Source organism: Nelumbo lutea, chromosome 1 (genome assembly GCF_056320005.1).
Source record: "Nelumbo lutea isolate HS-2025 chromosome 1, American lotus-T2T, whole genome shotgun sequence".
NCBI classification, from domain to species: domain Eukaryota; kingdom Viridiplantae; phylum Streptophyta; class Magnoliopsida; order Proteales; family Nelumbonaceae; genus Nelumbo; species Nelumbo lutea.
Window position 1 is genome coordinate 88,033,453 of NC_142684.1, and position 13,238 is coordinate 88,046,690.

Here is a 13,238-nt window from a genome sequence, read left to right on the forward strand (position 1 = left end):
ATCCTTTCAACATGATCTATTCACAAATTCTTGGATCTGATCCTATGCCACCACTGAATCAAGTCTATGCATTGATTATACACGAGGAACGTCATCAATTGATTGTTTCCTTGCGGAGTCCATCCAATCTTGATGCCACAGCTCTCCACATTGCCTCCAAGCCACCTGGTCATCCATTGGGTCAGGATAGACCTACTATAATCATTGTAAGCATACAGGCCACACAAGAGATAAGTGCTATGAGTTCATTGGGTATCCCCCTAGTTGGACCCATTGAACTACTGGTTCTGACAAAAATACACATCCTCCAATTGGATCTGATAAGACAACATCTGATAAACCCAATCAAGATTCCCCTGTTATTGGACTCTCACCGTAGTAGTATAACCAACTAATTTCTCTTCTCAACAAAGACTCAATAGAGACTTCAACTAATCTCTCCGGTAAACCATCCTTGTTGAATAGGTTCATAGTGGTGCATCCAACCACATTATATCAGATAAATTCATATTTTCTTACTACTCCCCAATGTTTAATTTAAAACTGGTACATCTACCCAATGGTGCTATTGCTTTTGTCTCACACCATGGCATAGTCTCACTGGCTTCTAGTTTCTCTATTAGTGATGTACTATATGTCCATGATTTCACTTGTTATCTTCTCTCAGCCAATAAACTAACTCAACAATCTCAGTGTATTGTGTCTTTATTTGCCACTCACTATGTCATACAGGACCATGTATTAAGGACCATGATTGGAATAGGTGAAATTCAAGACGACCTTTACTGCATCCGTTTTTCTCCTCGCATATTTGCTCATCTCACCAGTTCCACATCACCTTGTGAATTATGGCATAGGCGCCTTGGTCATGCCTCCAAATCTCACTTATCCTTACTCCCCATGATTGCTCTCTCACCACTTAATGTATGTTGTGATGCCTATCAATGCACCAAGTTGACATGAGCTCCTTTTCCAATCAGCCATATTAGTAGTACTTCTCAATTATAGTTGTTACATTGTGATTAGACCTATTCATGGGCCAGGCCGGGCTCAGCCCAGGCTTTTACTCTTCATTAATGGAAATATGTTAGGTCTGAGCCCGAGCTCAGCCCGACCAACGGGCCTACAACTTGGGCCTGAGCCCGAGCCCGAAGCCCAACCTAATAAAAAAATTAGAAATTTTTCCTATTCAATAATCAATATAAATCAGAATTTATTTACATTAAAAAAAAGAATATAAATTCTGAATTCAATAATCAATATAAATCATAATTTATTTACATTAAAAAATAATATAAATTCTGAATTCAATAATCAATATAAATCAGGATTTATTTACATTAAAAAAGAATATAAATTCAATATAAATTCTAAATTCAATAATCAATATAAATCAGAAGTTACTTACATTAAAAAAAGAATATAAAGAAGGGAAAGAGGATGTGGAGAAGAAGGGTTCGATCGGAAAAAGAAGAGAAAGAAGCAAAGAGGTGAAAAAAAGAGGGGTAATCGACTAGGGTTTTTAGGTTTAATTATAGGTCGGGCCAAGATGGGCTCGGGCTAGGCTATTTCGGCAAATCCCGAGCCCAGCTCGAATTTATTGTGGGCCGGGTTTTTTGGCCCGAGGTTAAGCTCGCGGGCCCATATACCTATTCAAGCCCGTCCGGGGGCCAGGCCGGCCCGTCAGGCCACCCGGCCCATGAACATGTCTGATTGTGATATATGGAGAGGTTACAAAACTACCAATTCACAATTTTTTCTCATTGTAGTAGATGATTTTACTAGGTGTACATAGGCATTTCTTATGAAACATAAATATGAGGTTTCCCATTTCCTCAATAATTTTTTGTGTAATGGTTGAGACACAATACAAGTGCTCAATTCAACAGGTTTGATCTGACAAGAACCTTGAATTTTTATATGGGCCCTTACAAAGTTTCTTTCAACAAAAGGGTATTATCCACCAACGGTTGTCGAGCACAAGCACCAGCACTTATTGGAGGTTGCACGTGTTTTTCATCTTCAAGAAAATCTCCTAGTTTCCTTTTTGGGTAAGTGTCTTCTTACGGTAACTTATCTTATCAACACTATGCCTATGCCAATGCTGGGTGGCAAGTCTCCATATGAAAAACTTCATCTTTGCCCACCCAATTATAGCCATCTCTAAGTATTTGGGTGTCTCTACTATGCACAAATACGACCAGTTCCTCATGACAAATTTGTATCCTACTTTACATGATGCATGTTCATTGGTTATCCATATGGTTAGAAAGGGTATATTTTTTTTCTTTTTTTTTTTTGAGCAAATTTTAGAAAGGGTATAAGGTGTTCAGCTTGGACAACAAATAAATATTCACTTCTCAAGACGTGTCCTTTTATGAAACTGAGTTCCCGTTTGCAATTGTATCAACTACTAGTCTCACTGAAACTGTCATTCCTAGTGTGATTTTGTTCCATGCAATAATGAACCTCTCAATGAGTCTCATGGTCATACTTCACACCAATTTGAAACTATTATTTCACGTCCCACTCGTTCACTACCATGCTTTACTTGTTACCACTCCACGCCATTCCCCTGAGCCCACAACTTACTCTCAAGTTGTCCAATCTCCACATTAACAAACTGCCATGGTTGATGAACTTGTAGCTCTAGATCGTAACAATACATGGACACTCATGGATCTTCCCCCTAGCAAAAGGGCTATAGGTTGGAAATGGGTCTACAAGCTTAAGTTGAAGGTTGATGGTTCCACATATCATTATGAAGCCCTACTTATAGTAAAAGGTTACAATCAAGTTGAATGGCTAGATTACCATGACACTTTTGCTTTTATAAAAAAATTAATTACCATGTGTTGCCTACTTGTAATAGTTGTTGTGAAGCTTTGGAAGTTACATCAAATAGATGTTAAAAATGCCTTTTTACATGGGGATCTTCATGAAAAAGTTTACATGAAATCTCCCCCTGGTATTCTTGCCAATGATGATTTTCGTGTTTGCAAGGTAAACAAATACCTCTATGGTCTCAAGCAAACTTCTTGATAGTGGTTTGTCAAATTCACACAAGCTCTTATTACTATTGGTTTCACACAATTCTTAGCTGACTATTCTTTGTTCACTTCTCAACATCCCAACTCATATGTTGCTATCCTTGTGTATGTTGATGATTTAATCATTACGGGAGATGATCCTACCCATATTGCTTTTCTTAAGGACTACATCTATGATTGCTTAAAGACAAAAGATCTTGGGCCCTTACGGTACTTCTTGGGGATCGAGGTATGTCGAACTGATGATGGCATTTTTCTACATCAACACAAATACATTCTTGATATCCTCACTGAATCGGGCATGCTTGAATGCAAACCATGTCCCACCCCTATGGAGCAACAAAAACATTTCACTAATGCTTTCAGCCCACCTATTTCTGATCTCGCCTGTTATAGGCACTTGGTTAGCCGCTTGGTCTACCTCACTACTACTAGGCCCAAGTTAAACTTTGCAGTCCACTCCCTTAGTCAATTCATGCAAGATCCCCATGAAGAACATTTTGATGCTGCACTTCGGGTGGGTTATGTTTACCAACCAAGAGTTATGTTTACCAACCAAGAGTGATTTACAACCCTAAGGTTTCTGCGACTCCAATTGGGCAGTTGTCTTCTTACCCGAAGATCAACCACATGCTACATCACCTTCTTACATGACTCACCTCTTTTGTGGAAAACCAAGAAGCAACATACTGTTTCACATTCTTTTGTAGAGGCTGAGTATCACACTATATGGCAGTTGCCACCTCCAAATTTTCATGGCTTAAAGGATTCTTGTTGACTTTGCGATCACCATTTGGAGACTCATGGAGCTTCATTGTGACAGTAAAGTTGTCGTTCACATTGTGGTCAATCTTGTTTATTATGAACGTACAAAACACATAGACATTGATTATCATTTTGTGTATGAATACTGATGAAGGAAGATTTGGCCCGACCTCTTAATCACTCAACATGTGGCAAAGGCAATAGCTCGACACAACAGCACACCCAAGGCGCAAGCTCCGAAAGGAGGAACCAGCGGTCCGAACTCCCTACAAGGAGCCCGATCTCTCCCTTAGGCCCCGAGCCTTACGAACACAAAGGGCAACAACCCGAACTGGCCTGCCCCATGGCAGTTCGGGACACACCTCTATCCGAACTCAAGACTTCACCTCGCTCACCACTCCAGCACTTCGCCTCCAGGACGATGAGCAGAACAACCGTACCGTGTCTGGCACCGAAGGAGTCCGTATCCAGGGGAGGCGCACCTGACTGGCTTGGGATCTGATGCTTGACAATTTCACTTCAACGGCCACCTGCCACCGCCACATGCCATCACCATCTCCAGATACAGAGACGGCTTCGACAAAGAGAGCAGTGGTGGTTCTGCCCCAGCAGAGGTGATGACACCCGAACTGGCAGGACCGCAGAGATAATCATATCCGACCTGACAGAAGCTTAGGAGTGAGTGCGCGAAGTGGTTATAAAAGACCCCCTACCCCCTAAAAACAAGGTATGTGAACTTTGTGCCATTTGGTTTTATCTTGCCTTTAAGAGAATACTAACTTGAGCTTTGGAGCAATCTCATTGGGTTCCTCCCCGGAGATTCCCCACCTTTTTCTCCATTTCAGGCCCCTGTTGCTCCAGTCAGAGGCAAGGTCGTTGACAGCTAGGACCGACCGAATTGTGCACCATCAATTGATTGCCCCCCACTCCTCGTGCTAAGGGACTTACCCTGGCACGAAGAGTTCACGAGGTGGCGGGTGGATTTGTCTCATACTTCGAACTGGTTTTGACTGATAGCACAAAGTGTGGTTCATCGGGAATTTTTTCGGGTTTCTTGACCACCAAAAAGACGGGAAATGCACCAATCTCTCTATGAATGCTGACAGACGTGACGGTGCACGTTTATTTCAAAATTCAAAAGGCGCACCGCTAGGAGACATGACAACGGGCGTCTTTTGAAATTTGAAAAAATGCGCCACTACCGCCTTTAATGCGAGGAGACGTGCACTGGTGCTCTTTCAGTTTCAGAAAGACGTGCGGCCAATCACCTCTCGGTCTCAGGAGATGTGCGGCCAGTCACGTCTCGGTCTCTGGAGATGTGCGGTCAGCGCGACCGCTGGATTGTCTTTGATCTGAGCCATTGATTCTTGGTTACTATGGGTATAAATAGTGGGGGACCCTAGTCGCTGTCATTATCCTGCGTTTTGCTTCTTGAGCTCGCATCCCAGTTCTAGCTCGCGTTCACGTTTCCGTAGTCCGTTTTCTTTTTTCCGGGTGAGTACTTTCCTGTAATCCTTATTCTCCTTCCAATGTCTAGCTCGGATAGCTCAGACAGTTCTTCAGGGGGTGGGATGCAGGTTCTACGAACCGAGTTGCATCCCCCGACAGTCCTAGTGATCCTGAGGTAGAACTCGAGGAAGAGTTCGGACCCATAGGCCAAGTCGCCTCGGGTAGTTTGGCGTCTTCCTCTCATCGAGGTTGGATGTTGGACAAGTTTGGGCCTTCGACCATGACGCTTGAGGGGCTTCATTCCCTTATTACCTAGTTCAACTTGCCTATAGAGTATACCTACTTCATACCCTCGGGCAGTTTCCCTTGGGAACACGGTCCTGATGAGATCGTGATATTCTGAGAGCAGCTCGTTGCTGGGTTGCGCCTTCCTTTCCACCCCCTCATTGTCGAGGTAATGAACCACTTTGGTGTTACAGTCGGCCAGCTTCACCCGAACTCTATTCGTAACTTGGTGGGGACAATCTCCCTATTTTGTGAGTAGGTCTTGCCTTTAGACCTAGAGATCTTCTCCTCCATTTTAATGCTTAAGAAGCAAGCAGGTCCCCTTCCCGGGCGTAGGCGGGCGTATTACCTGTCTCATCGCCTGTGTTTTAAGCTTTTACACGAACTTCCCAACAAGGTCCTGGCATGGAAACGGGACTACTTCGGGGTGCGAAGTGCATTGGGGTGGCCGTTCCAAACTGGGTGGGGGATGGCTGCCCCTGATGGAGGCCAAGCTCACTGAGACCGGTCTGAGGAGGTCGCGGCATGGACCGAGCTTCCTTTGAACCAAGTAGCTTGTCGTGCTGCCACTCATGCCATGGTGGTAAGTCAGATTTCTTGTCGGGCTATTTGCTTTTATCTTTTTTGCTGTCATTCTTTTAATCATTTGTTCTTTCCTTTTGGTAGGTGAATTCTTCTATCCATGCCTTGGCGGCCCAAGTGGAAAGGAGCTTGAGGCAGGCGCGAGCTGCCGAAGGGGCTTTTCGTGCTGCCAAGGTAGCTTCCCAAGCTGCTGAGGCGGCTGCTCGCACTGCACAGGCCAGGCAGGTGAGGTCTCAGAGAGATGTAGAGGCCATGGGAGTTGTGGTGAAGCACATGGCAGACCTGAGGCTGGATTTGCAGCATCAGGTTGAATACCTTCAAGAGGATATTAGGGAGAGGACATAGATCTTTTCTCAAGGCATTGAGGATGCCAAGAAGAAGGCCATCGATGAATACACTGCCTCATCGCGCTTTGATGACCTGATGGTGGACTCGTATAGAAGGGGCTTTAAACTGAGCCAGTGGATGATCCGGAATACGTACCCCGAGCTCAATATTAGCGCCATATCCACTTCACGCATTACTCAGGAGATGGCCGACACCGCTGACTGGGAACGGATTTCGAGGGCAAGGCAGGACCTTCGGGTATCGTTGAAGTGCCTTCTGATGGTGAAGAAGTACCTCTGGGCCTTTGAGCTCGTATTGCATATGTATCTCCTTTTTTTTTTGAAATGTGCACTCCCTTATTTTGCAATGAAATGACTTTCTTTTGGTTAAGTGTTGGTCACTTTCTCTCCCGAACTGGTCGTATTTGCCGAACTGACCATATGCCCGATCTGTTTTGTTCGGGTTACTACACTCGTGTGGCCTGTTTTGCCTTCGCTTGCCTATGCCAAGGTCCTTGTTAACTCGGCATTCTAACCTTAAGGCTCTGGTAGCGACTTAGTCCACTTCGCATAGTGATCTATAGATAGTATCGTCTCAAGTTAACGACGTTCCATGCTTGGGTACTTGTTTGCCCTTTAAAGTTTCGAGCTCATATGCCCTCCCCCCCCCCCCCCCCGAGTGATCTCTTTACTTGGTAGGGCCCTTCCCAATTCGGTCCAAGTTTGCCCACGCCGGGCTTGGGTGCCATGATCTTACGGAGAACCAGGTCACCGACGCGGAAGTTCCACTTTTTTACTCTAGCATTGTAGTACCAAGCTACCTTTTGCTGATAAGCTGCGGTCCGGATGTACGCGAGGTCTCTTACCTCGTCCAATAGGTCGAGGTTGGTATGTAACTCATTTCCGTTTGTTTGATCGTCGTATGCTTCTAGTCGCAATGTAGGTATTTTGATCTCTGCCAGGATTACCACTTCAGTGCCATAGGTGAGGGGGTTTCTCCTGTGGCGGTTTTTCTATGGTTCGGTGAGCCCATAGAACACTTGGTAGCCCGTCTGCCCACAACCCTTTAGCTCGGTCTAGTCGTGCGTTTAGTCTGCGGAGGATAGCTCTGTTCATTACTTCTGTCTAACCGTTTGCCTACGGGTGTGTGACCGATGTGAAGTTCTGTCGAATTCACCATTCCTGAAACTTGATATCCTCAAACAGTTTGCCATTGTCGGAGATCAGTACCCAAGGTAACTGGAAGTGACATACTTGAGGTCGGCGACAGGCTGATGGTGGATATTGGCATGCTTCTGACACTTGTCACATTTTCTGACGAGCTCGACGGCCTTTGCCTTCATCATTGGCCAATAGTAACCTTGTCAAAGTGTCGTTTGGGCGAGGGTCCTGCCTCCCAAGTGTCCACTACACAGACCTATATGGGTGTGAAGTACGAGCTCGGCTTTGGCAGGTCGCGAGCAACGCAGGTAGGGGAGCATGTAGGACCGTCGGTACAGTCGTTCGTCTATTATGACGTATTTGGCTGCCTGGCGCTACACCCTCCTGGTTGCATTGCGGCCCGCGGGGAGGGTTCCATCTAGCAAGAAGCTCGGGAGTGGGTTGATCCATCTCGGCTCTGCTTCAAGGACGAGTGTGACCTCCTCTGCCCCACCGAGAATGCTATGTCGAGGTAAGTCCTCTATGTACACGGTTCTCATGGTGTTGTGACTTGTGCTGGCTAACGGGGACAGGGCGTCGGCCTCAGTGTTCTCTGACCTCAGGATTTGCCTGATGAAGTGTGACTGGAAGTTGAGCAGAGCCTCCTTTACTTTTGCCAAGTAGGCGATCATAGTCAGCTTGCGTGCTTCGTATTCGCCCGTGACCTGGTTGACCACAAGCTGGGAATCGCTGCAGATAACTATGTGTTTTGCTCTTACCTTTTGCGCTAGGTTCAGCCCGGCTATCAATGTCTCATACTCTGCCTCATTGTTGGATGCCACAAACTCAAAGCGTAGTGTGTATTCGAATTTCGTGCCACCCAAGCCGCGCAGTACTATTCCAGCCCCGCTGCCCTACTAGTTCGAGGAGCCATCTACGTGAATGATCCATGGCTCCTCATCCCAGTTCGCATTTGGCCTAACCAGAAGAGATGCCACACTAGCTGCTACTTCACGGGGTTCAGACTCTATTGGCTTGGGAGCTCTTGGCTCACCCGAACCAGGGATCTCGGGCTCAACCGACCTAGGGACTTCGAGGCTGAACGTGCACTCGGCGATAAAATCTGCTAAGGCTTGGGCCTTAATAGTAGTTCGTGGCTTATACTGGAGGTCGTACTCGCTGAGCTCGATGGCCCACTTCGTCAGCCGATCGGAAACCTCGGGCTTGAGTATGACTTGTCTCAGAGGTTTGTCAGTTAAGATGATGACAGTGTGAGCCTGGAAATATGGGCAGAGTTTTCAAGCTGCGATTACTAGTGCATATGCTAGCTTTTCTATTTGTCGTTATCTCGTCTCTGCTCCCTACAAAATTTTACTAACATAATAGATGGGCCGCTGGACCCGATCTACTTCTTTTATTAGTACCGAACTGACCACCTCGTCGCTTGCCGAGAGGTATAGTTCTAAGGCCTTGGCCTCCTCGGGCCTGACAAAGATTGGCACACTAGCGAGATAGTTTTTTAGCTCGTCGAACGCGAGCTGGAAGTCTCAGGTCTATTCGAACCATTTGCCTTTGATTGCCTTAAAGAAAGGCAGACAGCGGTCTACCGATTTGGACATGAAGCGGCTCAGAGCGGCTATGCAGCCATTTAGCCTCTGAACCTCTTTTACTTTTCGGGGTGGTCTCATATCTAGGATGGATTTTATCTTGTCCGGGTTGGCCTCAATACCGCGCTGGTTGACAATATACGCTAGGAACTTACCCGAGGTGACACCGAAGACACATTTGTTTGGGTTCAGTTTCATGCTAAATCGACACAGAATTTGGAAGACAGAATCTAAGTCTTGTATTAATTCCTGTGAAAATTGCGTCTTGACGACCATGTCGTCTACATAACATTCTATTTTCGTGCCGATTAAGGGCCGAAACAGCTTATTCACAAGTCTTTGGAAGGTTGCCCCAGCATTCTTCAGTCCGAAGGGCATGACCTTGTAGCAGTACAGGCCGAACTCGGTTATGAAGTTGGTTTTTTCCTCATCGGACTGGTCCATCCTGATTTGGTTGTAGCCTGAGTAGGCATCCAAGACACTTAGCAACTCATGTCCCGAAGTTGCATCCACTAGGCGGTCAATTCTGGGGAGGGGGAAGCAGTCTTTCAGGCAGGCTCGGTTCAAGTTGGTGTAGTCGACGCACATGTGCCACTTGCCGTTTGCATATTTCACCAGCACTGGGTTGGCTACCCAGCTCGGATAATGAACTCCCCTTATGAAGTTCATTGCGATGAGCTTTTCGACCTCCTCGTCGACTGCCTTCCAGCGCTCCGGGGCTAAGTTGCGTTTCTTCTATCTAATGGGTCTGACTACATGGTCAGTATTAAGTTTGTGAGTTATAAGGCTAGGGTCAATACCGGGCATATCGGTCGCGGACCATGCAAAAATGTCTAAATTTTGAAGTAAGAAACTCACCAGTTCGATTTGTAGAGGCTCCTTGACAGAAGCACCGATCTGTAGCGTTCGAGCTGGGTCCATAGCCGAAGTTGGGATTGCGACCGTTTCCTCTGTGGGCAAAGCTCATTCCTTGCCCTGCTCCGTAAGCCGTTCCAGTTCGAGGTCGTCGGCCACCTTGGTTTTTCCCTTCAAGGCAACAACATAACACTTGCGGGACTCAAGTTGGTCGCCCGGTGCTACCCCCACACCGAAGTCTGTAGGGAACTTCATTACCAAATAGTAGATGGAGACCACTGCCCGTAGGACATGCATAATTGGCCACCCTATTATGGCATTGTATGGGGAGGGGGTCGCAACCACCAGGAAATCGTGGTTGAGTCTGACCGCACAAGGCCATGTGCCGACTTCCACAAGTACTGTTATTTTCCTAAGGGGCCTGACTTCATCTCCGCTGAAGCCCACCAGAGGAGTGTTCGCGGGCTTCAACTCATTTCTCTGCAATTGAAACTGGTCAAATGCCGATTTGAAGAGGATGTATGTCGAACTATCTGAATTCACAAGTACGCGCCTGACTTCGAAGTCATTGATCCTTAGTTTTATGACAAGCGCGTCATCGTGGGGGTAGTGGACACCTCGCGCATCATCTTCCGTGAAGAAGATCGGTTCTTCCGTCCTCGGCCTCTTTGGAGGGTTCTGCTCTTCTCAGGCTACTGCCGAAGTACAACCTGCCACCACCGAAACTCCCACTATCACATGGATGGTTCCCCGAACTGGCCTCTCTTCCGAAGGCTGTCTTTGCGATGGTTCAGCTGGCTTGCTGCTGGATTCGGGGGCATCTCTTCCATGCTCCCCTTGCCGACTTGTCTTATTATTATTATATGTTGCACAAAATTTCTCAAGTACTCGCAACGGATGAGTCCCTCTATCTCGTCCCAGAGATTATTACACTGTTCGGTACTATGACCGTGATCTCTATGGAAACTACAGTACAAATTTTTATTTCTCTCGTTTGGGTTCCCCTTTAGGCGAGGTGGCCATTTTACGTATGGAGCGTCTTTGATCGTCATCAAGATCTCAGTCCACCTCGTGTTTAAGGGTGTGTAGTTCGTCCAAGCTGCTAAGAGAGCTCAGAACGGCTGGCTTGGCTTTGCCTCCCGGGCCAGGTTTTTTCTTCTGTTATCTTGGTTGGAGGGCTCGCCTTCTCTTTTCCTTTTCTCGATCCCGCCTTCAGTCCTTTGGTTGATCTCTTCCTTTGTTCTCATGAACTTATCTGCGAGCTTGAAGAATTCGTCCACAACTGGGGGCTGGTTGGCTACCATGTGCCATTTGAACTCCTTATGTGTTACTCCTCTCTTGGCCGCCACGAGCTGTACCGCGGGGTCCAGTCGTGGTATCTGCAAGCACGTGTCATTGACCCGCTTGATGTAACCCCGGATGGACTCTCCTTCCCTCTTGACCACTCCGAAGATGCTTTCCTCGGTTCTGGGGCACCGCTTCCTGGTAATGAAGTATGCGGTGAAGACCTGCACGAACTGGGCCCAACTTCTTATCGACCCGGGGGCCAGGTTTCTGTACCAGGTGCTGGCCACCCCCCTGAAGGTGGTGGTGAAGGCCAAGCACATGCACAACTCACTGGCCCTTGCCAGGTGCATTTGGGATTGGAAGGCATCGACATGGTCGTTGGGGTCGAAGGACCCATCATACTTGTCTAAAGGGGGGAGTTTGAAGTCTCTGGGCATGGGGACTTCAAGGAGTTCTGATGAGAGGGGGGAAGGAACTCAGAGAATAGGGGCAGCTTTTACCTCGTCCGAGCTTGTCTCTTCTTTACCTCTGAGCTCGGGCAAGACATGAGGTGGCAGTTCGGCGACTTCGCCAGCGCCTTCATTGCTGAGTGGGCCTAGTACTGGCGCTGCTGGCCTCTGTGTTGCCGAGCTCGATGGGCCCGAAATGTTGGTAGTCCGCTGCTAGGACGCTGAATCGGTTCTCTGTGAGCAGGAGCTTGGGCTTGGAGCACCGAGGTGCTGACTTTGCGGGCGAGGTTCCCGACCCACCTGCGAGCTGTGAGGCGGGGGTGATTTTTCTTCCCCTTCGACCCAGGGATGAAGCCTGGCTGTTAGGGGGGTTCTGAAGTTGGGGGGATTCTCCTCAGTGATGGCGTCCACCATGAGGGGAAGCCTTAACCGGCTTTGGAGCAGGGTGCCAAGGTGGAAGCTGCGGTTGGTTCATAGGCAGTTGGGGGAACTGCTGCTGATAGTGATATTGAGAGAGGTGGTGCAGTACTTGGTGCTGCTGGAGCTGATGCTGCTGGAACTGCTGCATTTGGGCTTGCATTGCCCGCATGCACTGCATCAGGTCGTCAAACTGGCTCTGGCTAGTCGCCAGGGGGATGATAGTTGGTTCAGTAAAGGTTGTCTCGACAGGGAGTGGAAAGGGGACATTCATGGCGGGAATGTTTACGAGCGCCACTGTTCGTGGCTCATTCAGGCTGGGGATCCCATCCACCGGAAGGGGGATGGTGAACTATCTGATGCACACCACAGGCACTTGAAGTTGTTCCCCGGTGGTGTTCATCTTCGTGCCACGTTCGGCGTTGCTGGAAGAAGCCATGAGTGTTGGGGTTTTTTGGAAAAAAAAAAGAGGTTATGAGAGTTTTAGAGGGAGACTTTTAGAAGTGTTTCCCACAGACGGTGCCAATTGATGGTGCGTAATCCGTCCGGTCCTAGCTATCAACGACCTTGCCTCTGATTGGAGCAACAGGGGCTTGAAACGGAGAAGAAGGTGGGGAATATCCGGGGGGGAACCCGGTGAGATTGCTCCGAAGCTCGAGTTAGTATTCTCTCAAAGGCAAGATAAAACCAGATGGCGCAAAGTTCACAACTCTTGTTCTTGGGGGCTAGGGGGCCTTTTATAACCACTTCGGGAACTCACTCCTAAGCTTCTGTCATGTCGGGTATGATTATCTTTGCGCTCCTGCCAGTTCGGGTGTCATCACCTCTGCTGGGGCAGAACCACCACTACTCTCTTTGTCGGAGCCATCCCTGTAACTGGAGGTGGCGGTGGCAGGTGGCCGTTGAAGTGTGGCTGTCAAGCGTCAGATCCCAAGTCAATCAGGTGCATCGCCCCTGGATACGGACTCCTTCGGTGTCAGGCATGGTATGGTTGTTCTGTTCGTCGTCCTGGAGGCGAAGTGCTGG